At 33.7% G+C, this 24647-nt stretch overlaps 1 protein-coding gene across 4 annotated transcripts in view; it reads left to right on the forward strand.

The window, feature by feature from the left end:
* The window catches only part of SFMBT1 (Scm like with four mbt domains 1), a 170991-nt gene that overhangs the window by 77410 nt on the left and 68934 nt on the right, over nucleotides 1-24647 (forward strand). The window contains exon 1 of one of the 4 annotated variants that reach the window (XM_023498296.2): nucleotides 18100-18217. The exons of the other annotated variants lie outside the window; for them this stretch is intronic. The gene's annotated coding sequence lies outside the window, so the exon portion shown is untranslated. Of the gene's footprint in view, nucleotides 1-18099; nucleotides 18218-24647 lie in introns of those variants that run through there. 4 annotated transcript variants of the gene reach the window in all.

The raw sequence follows: 24647 nt of genomic DNA on the forward strand, positions 1-24647 counted from the left end.
CCATCTCTTCCCCGAAAAGATGCTCAGTCTCACCGGGTAATTTATTCTTGGTTGTAACCCAAAGTCCTTTGCCTTCAGGAATATGATATTCCAGGCCCTCTGATCCTTTTATGGTAGAAGCTACCAAATTCTGGGTAATTCTAACTGTGACTCCTCCATACTTGAATTGTTATCTAATCTATATCAACCCTTTCTCACTCATTTTAAGATAAGGAAGTTAAGACTCCAAAGAGGAAAAATACTTAGCACAAATTAATATGGGACTCCAGTTGAAGTTTCTTGACTCCCAATCCAATGCTGTTTGCACAGCACTGTGCTGTAGATTTATGGTAAATTCCTTGTTAATCTGTTAATAATGATCCTTAACATTTTTATTATAAACTTGATAATCCTAATAGCATGAACATTTCCTTTTAAGGAATGTCTCATAACACCAAATCTCTTGTATTATACAGGTTATTGCTTTTTCTTCTTCCTTTTCTTTCTTTTTTCCTTTTTTGTCACAGTAGTTTCATTACCATCCTGTTTTTCTCTTTTCCCTTCTAAACTTCTTTTTGTACTTTTCTGTGCATTTTAAAAATGTTTCATTGATGTGATATTCTATCTTTTTAGTATCATTATTACTTCTCTACTTTTTTTCTTTCCCCCAATTCCTTGGGGAAAAAAAAAAAACTTTCTCTATATTAAATAAATGTAGTCAAGCAAAGTTAATCACACATTGGCAGTGTTTGAAAATGCACTTTTCATCTTGTATTGCATTCTACCTCCTCTCTACCAAGTGGAATTTGTAGGGTGGTGAACAGTATTCATCATTAGGCTTTTGGAGTTATCATTGTTTATTTCTTACAGTTTTAAATTTTTTCCCACTTAACTTTCCTCACAACATTGTAGTAATTGTATAAATTGTTCTTCTGGTTCTGCTTATTTCATTATACTTTAGTTCCTCCCAGTTTTCTTTCTGTTTTTCTTACTGTTACTTATTCAGTTATATTTGTATATTACTGTTTTGTTCTTTCCCCAAATGAGTAGCCTTCCCTTGGTTTGCTTGCAGTTATTTGTTACAACAAAATCATTGTTCTCTCTAGGGTATATACCTTGATAGCAGTACTACTAAGGCCAAGAGTTCATTGACTTTTTGACATGGTTCCAAATTTATTCAGCTGGACAAATTCACAGCTCCATCAGTGTCATATTACTGTGCCTGTTATATCACAACAAATTTGAATTTCAGATTGCAAATTGATGGTGATCCTTACCCTTTAACAACTTGGTAGAGATGCTGCAAGATTTAATTGATCATTCTAAGATAGTTAAGCACCTACATAAATGAAAAGAATAGTAGGGCGGATAGGGCTATTAGTGTAGCGGTAAACAAGTAATATTTGTGTCTTTAAAACACATGTGACTTTGAAAAAATTACATGTTTTTTAACTATATGGATATGTATACATATATTGTATTTAACATATACTATAACATATTTAACATATATTAATCTACCTGCCATCTGCGAGTGGGGGTGGGGAAGAAGGAGGGGAAAAGTTGGAACAGAAGGTTTTGCAAGGGTGTGCTGAAAAATTACCCATGCACATATCTTGTAAATAAAAAGGTATAATAATAATAAAAAGAAAAAAGGAAAAAATTACATATTTTCTTTCCATATACTTTCTTTCCATAATTATTTCTGGTTTTTCTAAAGTAATTTAATTTCTGTGTTAGAAATGTGTAGCTGCTTCAATGAAAATCTATCTCCTATGCCAGTTACACTTTACATTTATTCTGTCATATTTGAAAATGAGGAACTGTTCATTTTGTAAAAATATTAAATATTTTATAATATTAAAGTTGATGGCTACTTAATATTTTGTATATAACTTTTGTACTAATTCATATAACAAAGAAATCTTCACAATTTTGGTAGGGAAAGGAGAAAGGGGTGCAAAATGGCAGCTTAGAAAACTTTTAGATTCTTGGAATGTTGTACTTTTTTGTCACCTGTTTCTTTGAATAGATCTTCAGTATTTTTAGTAGTTATTTTTTCCCCCTTTGTACCATTTCCTAGTTGAATTGGCAGACAAACACTACAGTTCCATTTAATTAGCAGGTTGAGAGAGTTCTCTGTCTTCCCCCTCCCTCTGTTTTCTCCCATAATGGCTTATGAAGAAGCTGCTCCATTTGGAGAGCTGTATGAAAGTGCTATACTAGGTTTTCTCAATGGCCTCCTTTGTGGGTACTGTCTATATGTTGAAATATTGTTTTAAAAGAGCAAGTTGCAATATTGACATTATCTTGTCCCAGCATAGCATTTTGTGACAACTACTGGCTATCTTTTTTTTAAAGCTTTTATTTTTTAATTTTTTATTGAAGTTTTTTTATTTTCAAAACATATGCAAGGATAATTTTTCAACATTAACCCTTGAAAAACCTTGTATTCCAATTTCTCCTATCCCCCCCTCCCACTCCTTCCCTTAGATGGCAAGTAATCCAGTATATTTTAAACATGATAAAAACATATATTAAATCCAACATAGACGTATATATTTATATAGTTCTCTAGTTGCACAAGAAAAATCAGATCAAAAAGGAAAGAAAATAAGAAAACAATGCAAGTGAACAACATCAAAAAGAATGAGAATATTATGTTGTGATCCACATTTAGTTCCCACAGTCCTGTCTCTGGGTGTAGATGACTCTCTTCATCACAAGATCATTGGAACTGATCTGAATCATCTCATTGTTGGAAAGAGTCACGTCCATCAGAATCAATCATTGTATTTTCTTGTTGTCATGTACAATGATCGCCTGATTCTGCTCATTTCACTTAGCATCAGTTCATATAAGAGTCTCTTGAGTCCTCTCTGAAATCATCCTGCTTGTCGTTTCTTAAAGAACAATAATATTCTATAACATTTATATACCATAACATTCATCCATTCTCCTTCTGATGGCATCTACTCAGTTTCCAGTTTCTTACCACTACAAAAAGGGCTGTCACAAACATTTTTGCACATGTGGGTCCCTTTCCCTCCTTTAAGATCTCTTTGGGATATAAGCCCAATAGAAACACTGCTAGAGCATATGCACAGTTTGATATCCTTTGGGCATAGTTCAAATTGTTCTCCAGAATGGTTGGATCCGTTCACAATTCCACCAACAATGTATCAGTGTCCCAGTTTTCCTACATCCCCTCCAACATTTTTCCTGTCATCTTAGCCAATCTGAAAGATGTATAGTGGTACCACAGAGTTGTCTTAATATGCATTTCTTTGATCAATAGTGATTTAGAGCACCTTTTAATATGACTAGAGATGGTTTCAATTTCTTCATCTGAAAATTGTCTTCATATCTTTTGACCATTTATCAGTTGGTGAATGGCTTAAATTCTTATACATTAGAGTCATTTCTCCATATATTTTAGAAATGACTTCAGAAGCCTTAAATGTAAAAATATGTGAGTGCAGCAAGGTGGTGCAGTGGATAGAGAGCACCAGTTCTGAAGTCAGGAGGACCTGAGTTCATATCTGGCCTCAGACACTTAACACTTCCTAGCTGTGTGACCCTGGGCAAGTCACTTAACCCCAATTGCCTCAGCAAAAAAAAAAGTATAAATATTTTCCTAATTTATTGCTTCCCTTCTAAATCTTGTTTGCATTAGTTTTGTTTGTACAAAACCTTTTTAACTTAATATGATCAAATCATCTATTTTGTGTTCAATAATGATCTCCAGTTTTACTTTGGTCACAGATTCCTTCTTTCTCCACAGATCTGATAACTATCCTATTTTCTTCTAATTTTAAGCTTTAATTTATAGTGTGGCTTTAGTGTTACTTGATTATGTTTAATAGGATTGGCAGCTTATTCTTGGTCAACAGTTTTTTAAAAAGCAAGAAAGTGAAGTAAACTATTAAATGTTCAAAATATTTCTTTATCTCTTTTTGTTGTTGAGACCAGAGTTCGAATTCTTGCCTAATGAAAGAATTGTAATACTCTTTTAAGCATTTGTTTGCCTTAGTTTTTTGATACATTAAATGAGGACAATAATAGCACTTCTTATTTCTAGATTGTTGTAAGGATAAAATGAGATATTTGTAAATTGCCTTACAAAGTAACTGTAGTTCATGTAAACACTTGTTTATTACAATTGTTGCTATTGCTGTTGATAAGTCACTGACATTGTCAAAAGCTTCAGAGAGGTCAAGAAGGATGAGAATTAAAGAAAAGTCATTAAATTGGGCAATTAAGGGTCATTAATATCTTTGTAGAGAACAGTTGTGGTTGAATGATGAAGTTGGAGTCAGATTGTAAAGAGTAAGAAACATAGTACACCTTTTGGGGGCTTTTCCAAGGAGTTGAGTCTTTTTACAAAATGTAGGAGAGATATCAGATGATAGCTAATAAGAATGGACAGATCAGATGAGGATTTTTAAAGAGTTAGGGATGACACGGGCATGTTTGAAGGAAATAGGGAAGTATTTCCAAGAGGCAAGAAGAATTTGAAGCAGTGATGCTAAAAGGGTCAATTAGATGTCTAAGACGTGATAAAGACTTACAGAAGGACAGTCCTGTAGGGTTGAATACCTTGATTGATTTTTCTCTTAAAGGTTATTTTTTGAGATGTTAAAAGTTAGCTTAGAGGAGGCATTATTTAGGCTTCAGACTTTTGATACATATATTTGATAGTTTAACTTCATGAGATGCTGAATTTAAATAATAGTGAAAGCCATATTAATTTTTTATTTACAAAATTCTGAAGATTATTTGGCTTACCCTATGATTATAATTTCAGGACTCTGTTGTTGATGTTTTATATGAACTTATATGAGTATAATTCTTCAAAAATGAACCTCTGAAAACTTAACCTGGTTCAGAATATACTTTTATGTCAGTGCATTGTCAAAAGTATATCTCATGAGTCTCTACTGATGTTTTTCTTTTGTCAAACCACATTATAGTACACATTAGTAATCAAAGCAAAAGACACTTAATTAAAACAGTTCTCGGGTAGATGTAAGTTCCTTCTCTTATAGTTTATATTCACATCTCTGAGCGGTTCAGATCTCCTTGTGAGATCTTACATCTCTCCATGAGACTTATTTTTTTGTTTGTTTGGAGCGTGCCGTATTATTTTGTATTTTAGGCATACAACATCACCAATAACATATTGATAATAATAAATTAGACATTTGTTATTGAGGGAAGTTTGATTTCATTAAAGGAATTTTACTATTTTTTCTTAAGACAATCTAGCCCAGGATTTCTTTCTTTCTTTTTTTTAAAATTATAACTTTTTATTGACAGTACATGTGCATGGGTAATTTTTTACAACATTATCCCTTGCACTCACTTCTGTTCCTACTTTTCCCTTCCCTCCCTCCACCCCCGCCCCTAGATGGCAGTCTTATACATGTTAAATATGTTATAGTATATCCTAGATACAATATATGTGTGTAGAACTGTACGGTTCTCTTGTTGCATAAGAAGAATTGTATTCAGAAGGTAAAAATAACCTGGGAAGAAAAACAAAAATGCAAACAGTTCACATTCATTTCCCAGTGTTCCTTCTCTGGGTGTAGCTGATTCTATCCATCATTGATCTATTGGAACTGAATTAGATCTTCTCTTTGTCGAAGATATCTACTTCCATCAGAATACATCCTCATACAGTATTGTTGTTGAAGTTATAATGACCTCCTGGTTCTGCTCATTTCACTTAGCATGAGTTCATGTATGTCTTTCCAAGCCTCTCTGTATTCATCCTGCTGGTCATTTCTTACAGAACAATAATATTCCATAACATTCATATTCCACAATTTACCCAACCATTCTCCAATTGATGGGCATCCATTCATTTTCCTGTTTTCTAGTCACCACAAAAAGTAGCCCAGGATTTCTTAAACATTTTCCATTTGTGAATACTCTTTACCAGAGAAATTTTTATGTGATTGCGGGTATATAATTATATAAAATAGGAATACAGATCAAACATTTATTGATAACAAATCATAATTTCACAGCCCCCACATATAATTATGTGAGCCCCACATGGGGTCACAATGCAGAGTTTAAGAAGCTTAGGTCTAGCCCACTTTTTGATGCAGGGCCTAATTGTCCCTTTTTATTATTTGTCTCACATACACACAAATACACAATTGTATAGGCTTTATAGGTTTTGCATTCAAATGCATATCATAAGTTGATCAGTAGACTTTATTCATTCAGTAGTACCTTTCAGTATGTATAATCAACCCAAACTCCTTTAAGTGATTATAGATCTTTTCTACAAGACTTGATCTGGGACTTAATGCAACTAGCATGTCGTCTGCAAACAAGAGCATTTGGAGGAACCTAGCCATCTATGGAAATCTCTTTTTCTTGGACTTGGTGTGGGATATTTTGTCATAGTTTCTTACTTCTTGTAAGCATATGACTTCCTACTCTGCCTCCTATGATATTCTTGATGAAGGATATTTCTGGCATGTCTTTTAAGGGGTCCAGAATGATTTTGATGTATGAATGAGAGATTCCTTGTTGGGTGAGAGTTTTAAATGTAGCATTTAAGTTTACCAAATCAAATTCTTCATAAATCAACCACATTAAACACATTGTGATTTTGTTTATTATAAATCACTGTTTTAAAGATCTGCTTGTTCCCTACTAATATCCTCCTTGAAGATTTGCTCAGTAAACATGGCTATGAATCTCATTAAAATTTTGTATAAATGGGGAAACAGTTATTTAAAATTGGTGGTTGTTATTCTCTTCCTAACCTTTTTTTTTTTTAAAGTATTATTACAATCTGACCTTTTCCCACCATTCTTTTGTTAACTTCCATTCTTTCACTGGTCTTGTGAATTGATCCCTCAATGCCCATCATAATTGCGCCACCTCCACTAGGGATTCCCTTTGTATGTATTTGATCCAATTATTCTCCTTTTCCCATCTTTGTTCATTTTAATTCCATTTTTATCTTCTGTCAGCTTGTGGAATGTTATGAGGTTAGAGTTCAAATTTGGTAATTATTGTCATTGATGGTAAAAATAGTTTGTTATAAAAATATTTGCGAATTTTCCATTTTTCTTATTTGTTAGCCACCTTTACAATTTTCATCTTTTAATGTCCTTGGAATGAACTCTGATGAATTGGGTATCTTACCAAATGTTCCTTAAAATCGATTTTACATTCCTCTACTTTACAAGATATGCCACTTTTCTGAAGCATGAAGCAGTGACAAAACACATTAGCAAGATAAATCAAGGAAACTGTCCCCATATACATTCCCAACACTGGTGGGAGAGAAACATGAATAGTAAACACTTGTGAATATATTTAACTGTTAAGTCCAGGCTAGCTCCCTGGAGGCCTCAGCATCAGCCAGAGTCAGGATAAGTAAAAGTCCTTGGTTTTTAGGAGGAGAAGTGAAGGAGACAGACAAACTGCCACAGGTTCGCCAAAGAGGTATCCTCGATTCGAGTCCAAAGTCACCAACTTCTCTCCTTTTCATCCTGCTGCAAAGTGAGTCTCTGGCCTCTGATCCTCAGCCCTCTAATCCTTGCCTATGATTATCTTAGCACCAAACATTGAGCCTGCATCAACTGTGAGAAGAGCCATTTATCCAAGCATATGCTAATAGAGTCATTGTCTCATATCAAATAGGTAATTAGCCCTAAGTATTGAGTTGTCTGATTCAAGTACACCTTTTCATAGTTTCAGCCCTCTACATTTAACCTGGACAATTCATGCTTCTATGGTTCTAGCCTCACTCAAACACTATGTTGATCTGCCTCTCTGTTCAAGTGTCAGTATCAGCTGCTGACCTATAATGTTATTTTTCTGGGCTACTGTTACTATACTGATATCTGCTCTGCTTCTCCATTTAGTTGCATCTGCTCTACCGCCTTTTCCCTCAGCAAAGTGCTCTTTTATGAGTGAGTCCCCAAACTACCATCAGCCATTAGGCTATATCTTTTAGGTTGTCTTTTTTTTCCTTCTTTTTTGGGGAACTTTCATTTCAATAAGGCAGTCTTTCCCACCTCCTCTTAATTCTAGTGCCTTCTCTCTCTTAAATGTGTATGTGTGTGTATGTATCTATCTGTTTATCTATGTACACATATATTTTATTTGCACATATTTACTTGTCTCTTCCATTAAGTTATAAGCTCCTTGAAGGTAGATCCTGCCATTTTTTTCTTTTTGGTATACCCAGGGCTTAGCACAGTGCCTGCTATATAGATATATGATAAATGATTATTTATTGACTGAAAGGAACTTTCCTAGACCTGCGTAATATTTAGGTAAAGATTAGAAAAGTCCTTTTAACTCCCATCATGAAGGTGGTAACTAGTACTGTACAATAAAAAGTAGAGTTAGAGTTTAACTTTAATGATATTAGATAAACAGCTTTGGGAACATAATCAGACAATACTCAAAGGAAGAAAGCCAAGTAATCTGTGGCTATATGAAGAAGTGCTCACTAGTATTTAATTAGAAAAAAATAAATTCAAAGCAACTTTGATATCTAACCTCTGTCAGTGGTAAAGATGCTAAAAAAAATGATAATAGTTGATGGTACTGAAGAAAAAAAAGACACTGGTACATTGTTGGTAAACTAGGATTTAGTCCAGCAATTTGAAAATATGCCCAAAGTCATTAAACTTTTCCTATTCTTTGACTCAATGAAACTGCTATTAGATTTATACCCCAAAGAGTTCAAAGAAAAGGGGAAAGATTCATATGTAGAAAAATGTCAGTTCTTTTTGTAGGAGATCTGGAGAACAAAGAGTAGTTCCCAGCAGTTGAGGAATGATTAGAATATAATGCCATGTTATTGTATGATAAATAACTAAATGAGAGAGATTTGGAGAAACCTCAGATGATTTGTATGAACTGAAGTGGAATAAAGTGAGCAGAATCAGAACAATTTACATTACAGTCTTGAAATGGTCAACAACTTTGAAAGACTTAAGAATGATGATCAGGGCTGTAAGTAATTATATATAATCAGACCCCAGAGGACTGATTATGAATCTTGTTACCACTGCAGACAAGAGGAGTGACAGAGCCAATGTGCAAAAAGAGACATATACTGTACATGGCAAATTGGTGGTTATATTTTGCTTGATTAAACCTAATTGTTGCAAGAATTGTATTTTTCCTTTTTTTTCTTGTTAAAGAGGGATATTTGGGAAGTGGGGCTAAGGATAGTGTTGCTCCCCCCCACAAAAACCTCAAGAAAAACATCTGGGTTATTCAATATATTGGTAAGCATACAGAAAAACACAGAAGGAATTTCATGGGGAAACTATCAGTACAACTTTGAAATCACAGTGTTGAATTTATTATATCCATTTTTTAAAAAAGCAAGCTGTATGTAACAAACATTTACAGTTTCACACATAATTCTTTTTTGTAAATGAAAATGTTTTCTTTTGGTTCTTAGTAATAATATATATATATATATATATATATATATATATATATATTTTTTTTTTTTTAAATTGGAGATTTGTTGTGTGTTCTTCTATAGCTCTACTCATTGGTATCCTCTCGATACCAGTTATCTCCGGTAGATTAGTGAGCTTTAATGAAACACATGGTCTGTTTACAGGAAAGCTGAAAGTTTATAGAAAAATCAAAACCCAACAACTTGTTAATCTGTTTTGGCATTTGTTATATTTTTTAAAATTAGTAGTGTGTGGGAAAAGGTGAAGAACTTATAGATTCTAAAGTAGATTAAGCCTTATAGGCCTCAGTTTTGGCTTCTCCGGAGTAACCCGATTTTAGATAGGGCCTAGACTACTTGGCCAAAGAAGCTGTATATCACCTTGTCTACTACATTCCACTGACCAGTTAGGGAAACAGTAGACTTATGTGACCAATCACCACATGTAGAGGGTGGGATTTTGGAGGTTCTTTGTCTGAAATGTATAAAAGCTGTAAGCATTTTCAAGGATCCGGCCCTATCCTGCTGTGAAATTTTGCTCTCAGATCAGGATGGGGTGGGCTTCTTGAGATTCTAATAAATAATTCTGCTTTCTATGAGTGATCTCTGTAGTAGTCAATTTGGGTAGCTCTTTGTCCCAAACAGTAGTTAATAGACTAATTCTCTTTTGTTCCATCCACATCTTCTCATTCCATTCTTCAGCATGTGAACCTGCTGTTCAGAGGGAAAAGATACTTTACTTAGGGAAATGGGCTTAGGATAAAGTTGGTGGCTACTGAGGAAAATATTTTTCTAGTGATCTTTGCCTGATTAATATACTGTACTCTAACAAACTGGGCTGACTCATCTAATAACTTTAATAATCATCTCAGAATTCATAGCCAGACTTCAAAAACAAAAATAACTGAACTTGGAAAGAATGAAAAAATTTTCATGTATGAGTTCTATACAATTTATAAAATTATCTGAAATAACTGCCACCTGGGTTAGTGACTGGAATCAATGTGCTGTATTGTTAACTTCATGAAATAAGAAAATACTATAATTGAAGTTGTTACTAATAAAAAAGGCATTTGGGAATTTGTTAATTTTTTAAAAAACTATTTTGAAGTAAGAAAGTGTGAAACATTTATGTTATGAGAATTTGACATATGATCGACATTTTACTGACTACTAGAAGGAAGAGTAAGTAGGCATTTCTTATCCTGGAAAAGTAGAAATGTTGCATTACATTTTCTTTTTATTAAAATCACATTAAAATGGAAAATAATCATAATTTTAGTAGAGGAAATAAGAAATTGAATTTTTTCCTCACTGAAGGGGGCTGTGGATTTTAAGAATCCTAGAGTTCTAAATTTGGAGTCAGAGACTACAATATAGGATAAGCATCATTTCTTTGGGCTACTGTCTCTTCATATATATAATGAGAGTTGAACTAAATAGATAACGGATAGTCCTTTTGAACTCTAAATCTGTGAGCTTGTTTAACCTTTAGTTAACTGTGTAGTGGACAAATCCTTTAACCTGTGATGGTCATAGTTTCTTCTGTAAAATAGGGATAATGATGCTTTTGCTCTAAATGTCAGTGGATTGTTGTGAAACAAGCACTTTGCACATCTTAACACACCTTGAAGATGATTAAAGAATTGGAAGCTAAGGTTTTCTTTATCTGAAATCTAAATAAATTCAAGCTTTTCGGGATAATTAACACCTGTTGAATACTGTAGTAAGTTTAACTGTGATGAAGTAAATGAAAAATTACCAAGGAAACATTTATAGTATCAATAAAACCATAATCTATTCTGCTGAGCTTTTGATAATCAAATGTATAGAGATTATTAGCATTCTGCCATTAAGGGTTTGAATTGTGTTTCTCATTATTATGTAAGTTTAGTTTTTTCCTGTGTCATTTGAGTATTCTTACTTAATGATCATACTTTATTTTGCATACCCTTTTCCTCTATTTTATGATTAACTTTTTATAATTATAATACATTTATAAAAGTATATTTATATGAATGAATAAGATTAGGGTTTTTTTTGGAAGTACTTATTTTGAAGGGCATCAGGACCTTTTGTGTGTGCTGTACCCTTTAATATTTCATAATGTGCCTCATATTAAATAGTATTATGTATCTTTCTTGGATGTATGGAATGATTTAGTACTTCAGCGAGTTTCACCTGTTGACTTACCTTTTTGTAGTATTCCTAATAAAGAAGCCATACTAGTGACAGGTAGATTGTAGAAGTTCTCCTTTCATTGAATTGTATCCTTTTGAAATTGATATTTTATCTAAACAAAAAATTTTTGATACTGGTCTTAGCTTGTGGTTTTAAAAGTTGTCTGCTTTTCTAACCTCCCTTCCTCCCCTATGTGGTTATTTTATTTCAAGAAGTTTCAAAACTGGTCTCATAGCTTAATTTTAATGTTTTTAAAAATTCACTAAAAAAGAAAATTATGTGTACCTGAAATTTTGAAACAAATAAAATCAACTTCTTAGAATCCCTTCTCTTAAGATCCATAGATAGAGATTTGGGAAGATTCCTCAAGAGCCATCTAGTATAGGCCTGCTTCATTTTGCAGATGAGTAAATTGAGGCCTCAGGAGGTTAATTCTCTTTTCCAGATCGTATAGATAGTATGTCAGAAGTGGGATTTAAACCCAATTCTTTTGACTCATGAAACTAACCTTCCTATTGTTTAGGAAGCCTCCAAACTTAAGGAGAATTTGAGGAACAAAGGAGAAATTGTTTGGAGAATGACAGTAATTGGTCAAAAGGCATAAACTTTACAGGGGATCTTTTCGTTTTGATTACTACATCCAAGACCTTTTATTTCCTTATTAGTACTTTTATGGTATTATGGAGTACTGCCTAGTGATTCCCTGATGATGACTCAATTCTGGTTAGAAGATAATATGGGATGAAGAGATAAGGAGGTAGGGGAGGAAAGACTCCAACCCTGTGGTGATAGATTTTCCTATCTCTTTTTGGTATTAGGTAAGCTCTGGTGAAGTCCGGTTTCTTGTTTTTCTTTCCGGGACAATTATTTTACTTGTTTATTACTTATAAGTAGTTGGGCTCAGCAAAAATTAGTTCTAGGTTATATTCCTTATTCCCATGTTGATTTGCTTAGTGATTCTGTATAAAGTGCTCAATTGTCTGGAGCATCAGGTGCTCCATTTCATTTCCTATTGTGCTTAGTTTCATTTGAGGTTTTCATACTCTTCAAGTGAGCCATCTGCTTTTAATGAACCATAATTGTTTTTATGCTGCTTCCAGTTTTTACTCAAAGGTTCACAGGCCAGAAAATCTGTAGTCATAATAATACATTCCAAGACAACTAGATTTTCCAGAGGTGAGGTAGGATGGGTGTGTTCTTAAACTGAAAATAAAGAACTTGGGAGGTTTATTCCGTGTTTTTTGTTTGTTTTTTATCAATCAGGTTTTTCAGTTCTTTCTTTTCATGCAGATATTCCATGTATCAGAGAATTTTCAAAAATGTTTCTTTTTTTTTTTTTTTTCCACAGAAAGAGGTAGGCTCTTATAACAAGGTAAACATCTATTTGAAAATCTTGAGAGATACATTAAATTAGGATATGTCTGGTGCTGACTGGAGAGACAGCATGATACAGTACTAAGCACAGTTTTGGGAATTAGAAGACATTGCCTATTATCCTGAAACAAGTCCTTAACTTTTCTGAGCCTTAGTTTCTTTGACTAAATGACTTTTACCTCTGAATTTATAATCTTAAGAATTGCATTTAATTCAGATCTTGCTTTGACATTCATTGTTTTACTATAGGAGATTAATTCATCTCAGTACCCCCAGCCAATTCTCTAAGATTAAGATTACAGTTAAATTGTTCTATGTCATTGAAAGGAGTTTTGTATTTTATAAAAGTATAAGTCCCTAAAATATTATTATTTTTTTTTTTTTGCTGATGCAATTGGGGTTAAGTGGCTTGCCCAGGGTAAAACAGCTAGAAAGTATTAAGTGTTGTCTGAGTTCCGATTTGAACTCAGGTCCTCCTGACTTGAGGGCTGGTGCTCTATCCACTGTACCACCTAACTGCCCAGATATATCAGAATACTGTTGCAGAATCAGTTTAGAGAACTTTTGAGTGGAGTGGCAGTTTGGTTTTATTTTTAATCGTTCTAAGCCTTATTATTAGCATGTGACATTAGTTTATTTCTGTTATCCACATTTTTTGGTTTCAATTTTATATTCTGCTTGAAGTTGAAATTTTCTGATTAAAAGAGTTTTGTGTTCTTTCATTATGAAATGTGCTTTGGCCTAGCATTTTTGTTGCTTAATGCATTAAAACCTTAGTTGATGAAATATGAGGTATTAGATTAATCTATCATTTAACAAAATAATTGTATTAAAAGTAGTCTTATTAATTTTGCATTTTGTTTTGACAGTTATTTCCTGACAAATGACCCCCTATTTCTTTCTCCCCCCCCCTTTTTTTTTGTTGATGCAGTTGGGGTTAAGTGGCTTGCCCAGGGTTACACAGCTAGAAAGTATCAAGTGTCTGAGTTCAGGTCCTCCTGAATCCAGGGCTGGTGCTCAATCCACTGCGCCATCTAGCTGCCCCTGACTCCCCATATCTTAAAACAATCTAAAATCTTGGTTTCTCTTTTTCTTCATTGTCCCTTGTTGTTGTTTTTATGTATGTATATTCAAACACATATAATTTTTACGTAAGAATGAGGAGCCCTGGGCAACAGTTTAGCATGAATAGAAGGAACAAGTTAGGGGTATTTTCAGAACAGGGAAGACATGGGCATTTCTCATAGCGCAATAATATTCCATATATACCACAACTGGTTTAGCGATTCCCCATTTGTTATCCCCATGATTTCCAATTCTTAGCCATGACAGAAAGAGATTCTATAAATATTTTTGTACAAATAGATCCTTTCCCCTTTTTTTGGATGTCTTTGGGATATATAGGTTAAATCTTCTATCATGAGGGCAGGATTTGAGGAGAAAATAAAAATTGTGAGCCATATATCATGAAGGAAGAAAGGGGAATAACTCTGGGGATTCTATAGAAAATAACTATGAGGATTTTGATTGGGTGGTAAACATGAATAGCCTGAAATTCAAAGCAAGAGAAGTTTCTGAGTGATAAAGGTAGGGGGAAAAACTTGAAGTGGCTATGGAAAGGAAGCTTGCAAGGAATTATCCAACTCCCCTGCTTTGGTCAGTGAACAGAGAAAAATGAATGAAAGTACAATGAAAGTACAGTGCTGGAAAGAGTGGCTAGGGAGGCTCTGTTATCGAAAGAAGCCAGATTTCAGAAATAGATAGTAGTTGAAAGAATGGGAGAGGAAAAGAGTAGTCCCCTAATGCCATGAAGATGGGAGGGAAATACATTGACATATCTCATCTTTGGGTTCAACTTTTGTCATTATAATTTCACAGCAGTCTGTTTTGATTGTTATTGTTATTTTCATTTATATTATTGTAGTCATTTTGTATCTTCCCCTCATATATGTTTTGTGTCAGTTCATATAATGCTTCTTTGTGGTTATATTTATCCTTTCTAATAGACTAGTAAAGGAAATTTATCTTTAGGTTGAAAACAAACCACTAACTACCCATTCATTATAGATTGAAAGCAAAATCAGTTTTCTCTTACAGAGCCAATTTAATACTTCTTCCATATATTAGAAAACAGTTCTTCTCTGTAGTTAAAATTTCCCAAAAAGATACTTTTGCATGTTATTGATTAAAAGTATAAATATGGACCAGTATAGATATTGGCATATGTATGCAACTATTTTTTTTTTTAACTTTTTATTGACAGAGCCCATGCCTGGGTAGTTTTTTTACATTATCTCTTGCACTCACTTCTGTTCTGATGTCTCCTCTCCTATCCTTCATCCCCTCCCCAGATGGCAAGCAGTCCTATACAAAATAAATATGTCACAGTGTATCTTATATACAATATATGTGTGCAGAACAGAACAGTTCACTTATGTATGCAACTATTTTTAAAAGCATAATTATTCTTTTTTCCCCCTGAGGCAATTGGGGTTAAATGACTTGTCCAGGGTCACAATGTTAGGAAATATTAAGTGTCTGATGCCAAATTTGAACTGAGGTCCTCCTGACTTCAGGGCTGGTGCTCTATCCACTGCACTATCTAGCTGCCCCTAAGCATCATTGTTCTTAATAAATCTCAATAACAAATATGTGAAAAGTAGAGGAATATTGAATTATGTTATTTTTAGAAATTGCTCTTTTTAGTGATTTTTCTACAGGGGAGTGTCTGAATCTGAAAAAAAAATCTGGCTTTTTTGAGTCTGTACTTTCTAGCTACCTGCTAATTGAATTTTAGAGGTGCTCCATTTACCTAGTATTTCACCTTGTTCTTTTCTGAAACCTTCTGTGCTTTGAATCATCCTTGTCTAGAGCATTCCAAGCTAAAAATTAGCTATTAATTAGCATGTCTCTACCTGCTATCTTAAAAGTAGGGAACTTTTCTGCCAGTTAGTTTCCTATCTTCCTACAAAACTCCTCATATTCAGTTTGTTAAGTGTGCCCTGATGAAGGAAGAGGAGATACAATAGATTGAATTTTTGAGAGCTTAGTGTGTTAGTGAATATTCCTTAGGTGAAGCCTCTTGCCATATCTTTGCCTACTGTCTTCATCTTTTTCTTGCCATGGCCTGAATATTGTCTGAGGCTCTCTGATGATTATCTTTGGATGTAACCCTTCCCTTCCTTTGCCCTTCTTGCTTTGGAATGTAGTTTTTAGCAAGGAGTGGTCTTAAAGTTTTCAAGGTGTCAGCTGCTGCTTAAGTGTTTTTTGGTTGGGGCAATGCCTGTTCTGTTAGTGTTATTCCTATTTCCTTCTCTGTACACCCCAGGGCATTTTAAAAATAAGCTACATGACTGTCATTTAAATGGATCAAATGAGAGGACTTAACTGCTTTCAAGATTGACTTGTTTTTTTCCTCTCAATGCTATTGGAAAAAAAAATAGTATTTTATTTTTCTCCAATTACATGTTCAAACAATTCTTAACATTTGTTTTGAAAACTTTGAATTAATTCCACATTTTTTCCCTTCCTTCCTCCCCAACCCTCTCTCATTGAGCAGGCAAGTATACACAATGTACAAATATACATGTGCAATCATGCAAAATATTTCCTTAATAGTTATGTTGTGAAAGAAAGCATAGATGACTTCCCTCCTTCCCCCCCCCAAAAAAAAACCATCAAGAAAAAGTAGTTTTTTAAAAAGTATTCTCAATCTATATTCAAATACCAGTAGTTATTTTCATTTTCAAAATGTCCTTCAGAGTTGTCCTGAATCATTGTATTGCTGAGAATAGCGAAGTCATTCACAGATGATCATTTTACAATTTTGCTGTTACTTTATACACAATACATTTCACTTTGCATCAGCTCATGCAAGTCCTTCCAAGTTTTTCTGAGAGCACCCTGCTTATCATTTCTTGTAGTACAGAAATATTCCATCACACACAATGACATACCAGCCCCATTCCCTCACTTTCCAATTCTTTGACCCCCCCAAAAAGAGCTGCTATAAATATCTTTGTACTTATAGATCATTTTCCTTTTTGTTTTTTTACATCTCTTTTAGGATTTAGACCTAGTACTAGGTCAAAGAATATGCATGGTTTTATAGCTTTTTAGGCATAGTTCCAAATTTCTCTATAGAATGGTAAAATTAGTTTACAATTCCAACAGTGCATTGATATCTCATTTTTCCCATATCCTCTTCAGCATTTGTCTTTTTCCTAATCCTGTTAGCCAGTAGGTATGTAGTTGTACCTTAGAATTGTTTTAATGTGCAATTCTCTCTCTCTTTTTTTTTTTTTTAATTTAATAGCCTTTTATTTACAGGATATATGCATGGGTAACTTTACAGCATTAACAATTGCCAAACCTCTTGTTCCAATTTTTTACCTCTTACCCCCCCCACCCCCTCCCCCAGATGACAGGATGACCAGTAGATGTTAAATAATGTGCAATTCTCTAATAGTGAAAGCATTTTTTAAAAATATGGCTATAGATAGCTTTGATTACTTCATCTGAAAACAGTTCATAACTTTTGATCACTTCTCAGTTGGAGAATAACTTATTTTTATTAATTTGATTCAGTTCTGTATATATTTGAGAAATGAGGGTCAGAGAAACTTGTTTCAAAAAAATTTTTTTTCACAATAGCTATTGCTAACTTTATTTATCTCCATCCTATTCCTTCCTGTTTTTTTTTTTTTTTTTTTTTTGTTCTCTTCTTTCACCCTGTGTCTCTTCAAAAGGGTTTACTTCTGGCTATTCCCTCCCACCCAATCTGCTTTCCCTTCTATCTGTTTCCTTCCCAGCCCCAATTCTTTTATTCCCTTCTCTCGTACTTGCCTGTAGGCCTTTAAGATAATAGATTTCTATATCTGGTGCTGGAGTGAATCTGTGGATTGATTAGTTGATCTCATTGATGTGGGCACTCCTTTAATTGGTGCAAATCACAATTCCCTTATACCTTTTTATCTTAAGATTCTTAATAGTTGCCTTAGGCTTTCCCATATTTATATTTAAGTATTGTATATTTACTATTAACATTTTATCATTATGGTTTTTTTTTCCTTTCAAGTATTTTAAATGTCTGTTTTCTTTTTCGCAGGTATGCCTTAATTACTCCTCAGGTTTTATCAGCCCATCCTCAAAATATATCACAACCTGGAAATAAACACAAGAGGCCTTTTAGATGGAAAGACTTTGAAGTTGGAGGATTTGGGGGTGGGTCCGAGAACACTACCACTGCTTTGTAACCTGTGTGACTTTAGCACCTCACTCAGCCTCTCTGGTCTTTCTGGTCCTCAAGCAAAAACTGATTACCGTTTGTCAGTAATGCTTTGGAGGGGTGGGGCCTCTTTTTTGGGTCCAGTTTGGACTCCAAGACTTCTAATGTCGTTTCCAATACTTTAAATTTTATGATCCCCTCTCCCCCTTCAGTTCTCAGTTTCTTCATCTTCTAAAATGAGGAAATTGAACTCCATGTCTAATTCTTTTTTTAAATTTTTTAAAGTTTTTTTTTAATTATACCTTTTTATTTACAAGTTATATGCATAGGTAATTTTTCAGCATTGAAAGTTGCAAATCCTTTTGTTCCACTTTTTCCCTCCTTCCCCTCACCCTTTACCCCAGATGGCAAGTTGACCAATACATGTTAAATATGTTAAGGTATAAGTTAACTACAATATATGTATACATGTCCAAACAGTTATTTTGCTGTATAAAAAGAGTTGGACTTTGAAATAGTGTACAATTAGCCTGTGAAGGAAATAAAAAATGCAGGTGGACAAAAATAAAGGGATTGGGAATTCTATGTAGTGGTTCATAGTCATCTCCCAGAGTTCTTTCCCTGGGCACAGCTGGTTCAGTTCATTACTGCTCTATTGGAATTGATTTGGTTCATCTCATTGTTGAAGATGGCCAGTTCCATCAGAATTGATTATCATATATTATTGTTGTTGTTGTGTATAATGATCTCCTGCTCCTACTCGTTTCACTCAGCATCAGTTCATGTAAGTCTCTCCAGGTCTTTCTGAAACCATCCTGCTGGTCATTTCTTACAGAGCAATAATATTCCATAATATTCATATACCACAATTTACCCAACCATTCTCCAGTTGATGGGCATCCACTCAGTTTCCAATTTCTGGCCACTACAAACAGGGCTGCCACAAACATTCTTGCACACACGGGTCCCTTTCCCTTCTGTAAAATCTCTTTGGGATATAAACCCAGTAGTAACCCTGCTGGATCAAAGGGTATGCACAGTTTGATAACTTTTTGAGCATAGTTCCAAATTGCTCTCCAGAATGGCTGGATGTATTCACAATTCCACCAACAATGTATCAGTGCCCCTGTTTTCCCACATCCCCTCCAACATTCCGCATTATCTTTCCCTGTCATTCCAGCCAATCTGACAGGTGTGTATCTCAGAGTTGTCTTAATTTGCATTTCTCCGATTAATAATGACTTGGAGCATCTTTTCATATGGCTAGAAATAGTTTCAATTTCTTCATCTGAGAATTGCCTGTTCATATCCTTTGTCCGTGTCTTAATTCTTTCACAGCACTTGGAGCTTTAAGAAGACATTAAAAACCCTGGAGGGAAGGGGCCTACATGAGTTGCTCTTGTGGCCATGGCAAAAGCCCATATCCTTATTTCAAAAGCAAATGGAAGTTTTTTTAGATACATAGGTTTTTTAGATACACCTATGTATCTAAATTGTGGGTTTTGTGCCATTTCTTTAGAAAATGAACTACCTCTGGAGATAGTCACATAAGATTTCTCATTTTTATGATTTTGTAAATTTTCAGAGCTCTTGGTTTTTACAATTCATCCTTAATATGCCAGAAAGTGTCAGATTTTGAATAAGCTTAACTTTTTTTTATTGAATAATCTTATGTATTGAGCCTGCTATATTGTACACTCATATGCTCTAGGTATGTTATAACAAACTTTATGCTAAAGAACCAGTTTTTAAAATTGTTAAATTATTTAAGTTGGGAAAATAAAAAACCAGCAGTATGCTAGCACTAAATTGTATGCCAAGAATTTACTTGAAATATTTCCTAATACAATTACAATGATTTTCAGTTTCATATTTGTAGTTGCCTCAAATTGCTAGTCCAAGAGGTGTGATTTAGGTGAGATATTCACTTCATAATAACCAAAACACCAAGGAAGTTAATTTTAAGTTAGGTAATTTTTTTATTTTTTATTTTTTTTTTTTGCTATATAATAGCAAGGTCTGTGCTAGAAAATATTTAATTCAACAAGTACTTAATGGACTCCCATCATAATTTAGATTTAATGTGAAATTTCTGCTATTTAAAAGTGTTGAAATTATTAGGCCAAATGAAAATTGGAGAGAATAAAAATGTTAGATAGTTTTCTTTAAGGGATATTATTCATATATAGGTTCTTATGGAGAAGCACTAAATATAAACATTTAAAATTCAGCTTATTTAGTATTGCAGTAAAATTTCATTAATTTGGTAATTTGATGGGTTCATTATTTCATTAGTATGAATTATACTTGCTATCAATGCAGATCATTATTTGTGCATGATTTCTTTTCCAGTATGGTTTTTCTACTTATTTTCTCATAAATTTCTCTGTAAAGGAAATACACAAAACACTGATGGCCTTCCTTTAGTTTATAATCTATTTATAGGGTAGCAGCAAAGCATGTGGGCTGTCAACTCTTTTGTGTTTAATTCTTAATACATGACCTACATAATTTCCCCTTTTTTGGGCATCATATATTCTTAATATATTATGTGCATTATCTTCTTGGATACAAACTGTTGTTATTATGCTTTAACCATTTTACTCCTATCTACATCTTTTTTCATTCTTATTTGTAACTTTAGCTTGTTGGGGATGTGGGGTTCAATTCAATGGATATTTATTGAGTACTGTGTGTAAACTACTCCTTATTTATGAGTATTAGGGATTAAAAAATAAGGTGCTGATATTAAGGAACTTACATTCTAAGCAGGAAGGGACAAATACATAATGAGATATAATAAAATGAAAGGTGGGTAGTAAGAAAGTGAGTCTGGAGTATTTTTCTAGGCTACTTTTGTACAAATATGTCACTTAGGACCAGAAATAGAAGGTAAATTGAGGAGAGACCATAGGGACAAAGGAATACTATAGCAAGGAATGACCCAGTTTTCCTTGTAGGCATTAGCCATATCGGCCTTTAGAGATGGAAGAGAAGTTTGAGATCTTTGATGGAGCCAGGTCTTGGAGAGATTCTTGGTAATAAGATCAATGGTTATGTGACCTTTAAAAAAAGGAACACTCTCTCTTCCTTTGAGACTAGAGAGAATGAGTTGATGATAGATAAATACATGGAGAGATTTGGAACTTAGAGGGCTTCATTCTTTCCAATCACATGGGTGAAATCATCATCTTCTTAGTGTTTGAAGGAATAGGATGACCATGGCTTGGGACAGAGTTGGAACAGTTGTAGTGGGAAACTCTTGTCTAGTGGTTCCCAACTTTGAGCCAAGGGTTATTATTGGAAAGGGTCTTTGAATTCAAATGTGTTATGCCTTAGAATATAGTAGATGTTTAGTGAAGGCAAGTGATATAATAAAGAATAGCAAGTAGTGCTATTTTGATCCAATCCCTGAAAGTTACAAAATTGGCTAGATATTTTGTTAAATGACTGTGGCAGTCTATACAATGATTTTTTTAAATGTAAATTTTTTTTTTCCAGTGAACAAAAATTCATTTGCTCTGTCCTCTTCCCCTTAATGGCGGTGAGTTTCCTCTAGCACAATATATAAACATCCTTGGCTTATATTCTATCTTAACTTTATTCAAGGAAACTAGAATCAATCAACAAGCAGTAAACATTTTGGAAACCTTATTGTATACTAGGAACTATATATAAAGAAAATGATCAAACAGTCCCGGTTCTCGAAGAGTTTATGTTTTAATGGGGACATTCAGCAATATAACTTGTCCATATATAGGTTGGTATAACATACATACATAGTGGGAACAAAGTAACTCTTGAGGGGAAGCTACACTAGTAGCTTGGGTAACTGGGAAAAGCCTCTTATAGAGAGGATGGTTCCTGAGCTAACTGTTGAAGGAAGTCAGGAAGTCTAAGAGAGAGCTCTCTTATTTCCAAGATCCCTGCAGGCAGTGAGGCAGGACATTACATAAACAAGTAATATTGGCATGTTAGTTATATTAACACCTGTCAATAAGAAGCCAAAACATAGTAATTGAATACTATGTTGAAAGATTTTGAATACAATTGTCAAGGACTTCCATTTTTACAAATGGAAAATAGCGTTACCCAGGTTTGTGTCAGAGAGAATAACAACATTTTTCTGTTGTCCAAAATCATTGGTCATTGATTCCGTTCCTGAACTTGGAGATGACCTTTCTAGTCACAACTTTCTTCAATCAGCTCTTCACATACAGTTTGTAGTTCCTGTTCAATATCTTTGCTCTGGCTATCTCATATATCTGGAAAGCATTCCTCTTTATATTTATCTCATGAAGTCTAACTTTTACTTTATATCCAATTATTTTAAAAACAAGTACCCTCCCTGTAAAGAGCTTGAGGCTTTAATTCACGTTATAGTGCTTCAAGTGGTAAATTTTATAATTTAGGTGAAAAGGTACTTACCAGTGATTGAGAAATTAAATCAAAACATTTAAAAACTTAATAAAGTTTCCTTAAATAATGCCCTTCTCTCAGCAAGGTTTCACTTGTAACAAAGATAAAAAAAAAACAAAGAGCCAACATATCGACTTTGTCTAATAACATGAATCATTTTGCATCTACACTCTATGTCTTCAAAGAATTGAGGAGAAAAATAAATCTTTTCATTTCTTATGTAGTAGCAATTTTGGTTGGTATAATTATATCACACTGGGTTATGTTTTATAGTTCTTTCCATTCATATTTTTGTAGGGACTGTGTGTATTGTTTTCCTGTTGCCACTTACTTTACTCTGCATTAGTTCACATAAGAAACTTTCTTTTCATAAAGGAAAGAAGCCAAGATAACACATTTACTCTCTCTTCCTCATTAGACATCTTCCTTTTCACATATTTAACTGAGAGATAATTAAGACAAATTAAATACAGATTCAATTAAGATCATATGGTACAGAAATAAAACAAAATTGTATCAATACTTCATTTATCTGGCACTTTAAAGGAAAGAAGCATTTGGAATACTAAATTATCTTGATAATTGAAATTTAACCCTTCAAGATATCCATTAACTTGAAATATTTACTTCTTATAAAAGTGGATGGAAGGACATGAAATTACATAAACTTCATAACAGCTTGGAGAATTAATGATTGAATCAAAGGTTGAAGTAGCCTTCTCCTAAAGTAGCTCTTAACCTTTAGATGATCTTTTAGTGTTTTTATCACAGTTCCTTGAATTTTAAAAATAATTTGTTTTTTATTCTGGATTTAACAAGTGAGCATCAGTTCCCATATATAAAGAAAATTTTGAGTATTTTCAAAGAATAGGATTATATAGTGAGATAGTTCCTAAGCTGTTAGAATTGTATGTTTACTTACTTCTGAACTTGTTTTCAAGTTCTCTTTCATTGTTTTAAATTCTTTGATATGTTTGTCATTCTTTTTCCTTTTTTTTTTTGCATTGCTGTCATTAGCACCTCAATACCTCTCTAATACCCCCCATCTTCAAAAAGATTTAAACTCTTCCTTGTAATAATAAGCATGGTCAAGAAAACCAAAGGTACACATTGCCTATCTGAAAATGTATTTCATTTTTTATCTCTTAGCTCCTCACATTCATATTAAGAGGTGGGAAGAATGCTTCATCATAATTTCTCTAGACCCCATGGTTGGTCACTGCATTTCTTAAGTCTTTCATTGTTTTACTCAAGAATACTCATAGAATTGTATAAATTGTTATCTTGACTCTACTGCACATTGCAAATCCCTAGGTTTCTCCAGATATATCCATGGTGTTATTTCACACATGCGTACGTGTGCATGTGCACCCACCCACCTACATACACACACACACACACACACACAAAACCACTTCTTAATTTATGAACACTAGCATTTGTTTTCAGTTCTTTGCTACCATAAAAGAACTGTTACAAGTATTTTTTATCTATATGCATCATTCTACTTTCAAATATCAAGTCTTGTAGTATTATCACACTGGGTTAAAGAGTATGCACAGTTTAGCTACGTTTTGGACATTGATCCAAACTGTTTTCTACAGTGTTTGGACCAATTCACAGCTCCAGTTGCAATGAGTAATATTCCTGCCTTCCCATAGATTCTTCTCTTTTCTCAGATCCTTTTAACATGTCAGGCTCTCACTTTTTGTCATTTTTGCTAGTCTGAAGAGTATATGGAGGACTGTGTCACTTATTTTAGTTTGCATTTTTCTACTAGTAGTTTCAAGAATTTTCCATATAGTTGTTAATAACTTTTTTCCACTTTTGAGAAATGGTAGTTATTACTTTGATCCTTAGTCTATAGAGTATCTTATATGTATATTTGATTCAGTTCCCTGTGTATTTTGGATATCAGCCCTTTATCAGAAAAATTTTTGAAAAGATTTTTTTTACAGTTACTTAATTCTCTTCTAATATTAATGGCATTTTTATTTGTCCAAAAGC

Source organism: Sarcophilus harrisii, chromosome 1, assembly GCF_902635505.1.
Source record: "Sarcophilus harrisii chromosome 1, mSarHar1.11, whole genome shotgun sequence".
Lineage (NCBI taxonomy): Eukaryota > Metazoa > Chordata > Mammalia > Dasyuromorphia > Dasyuridae > Sarcophilus > Sarcophilus harrisii.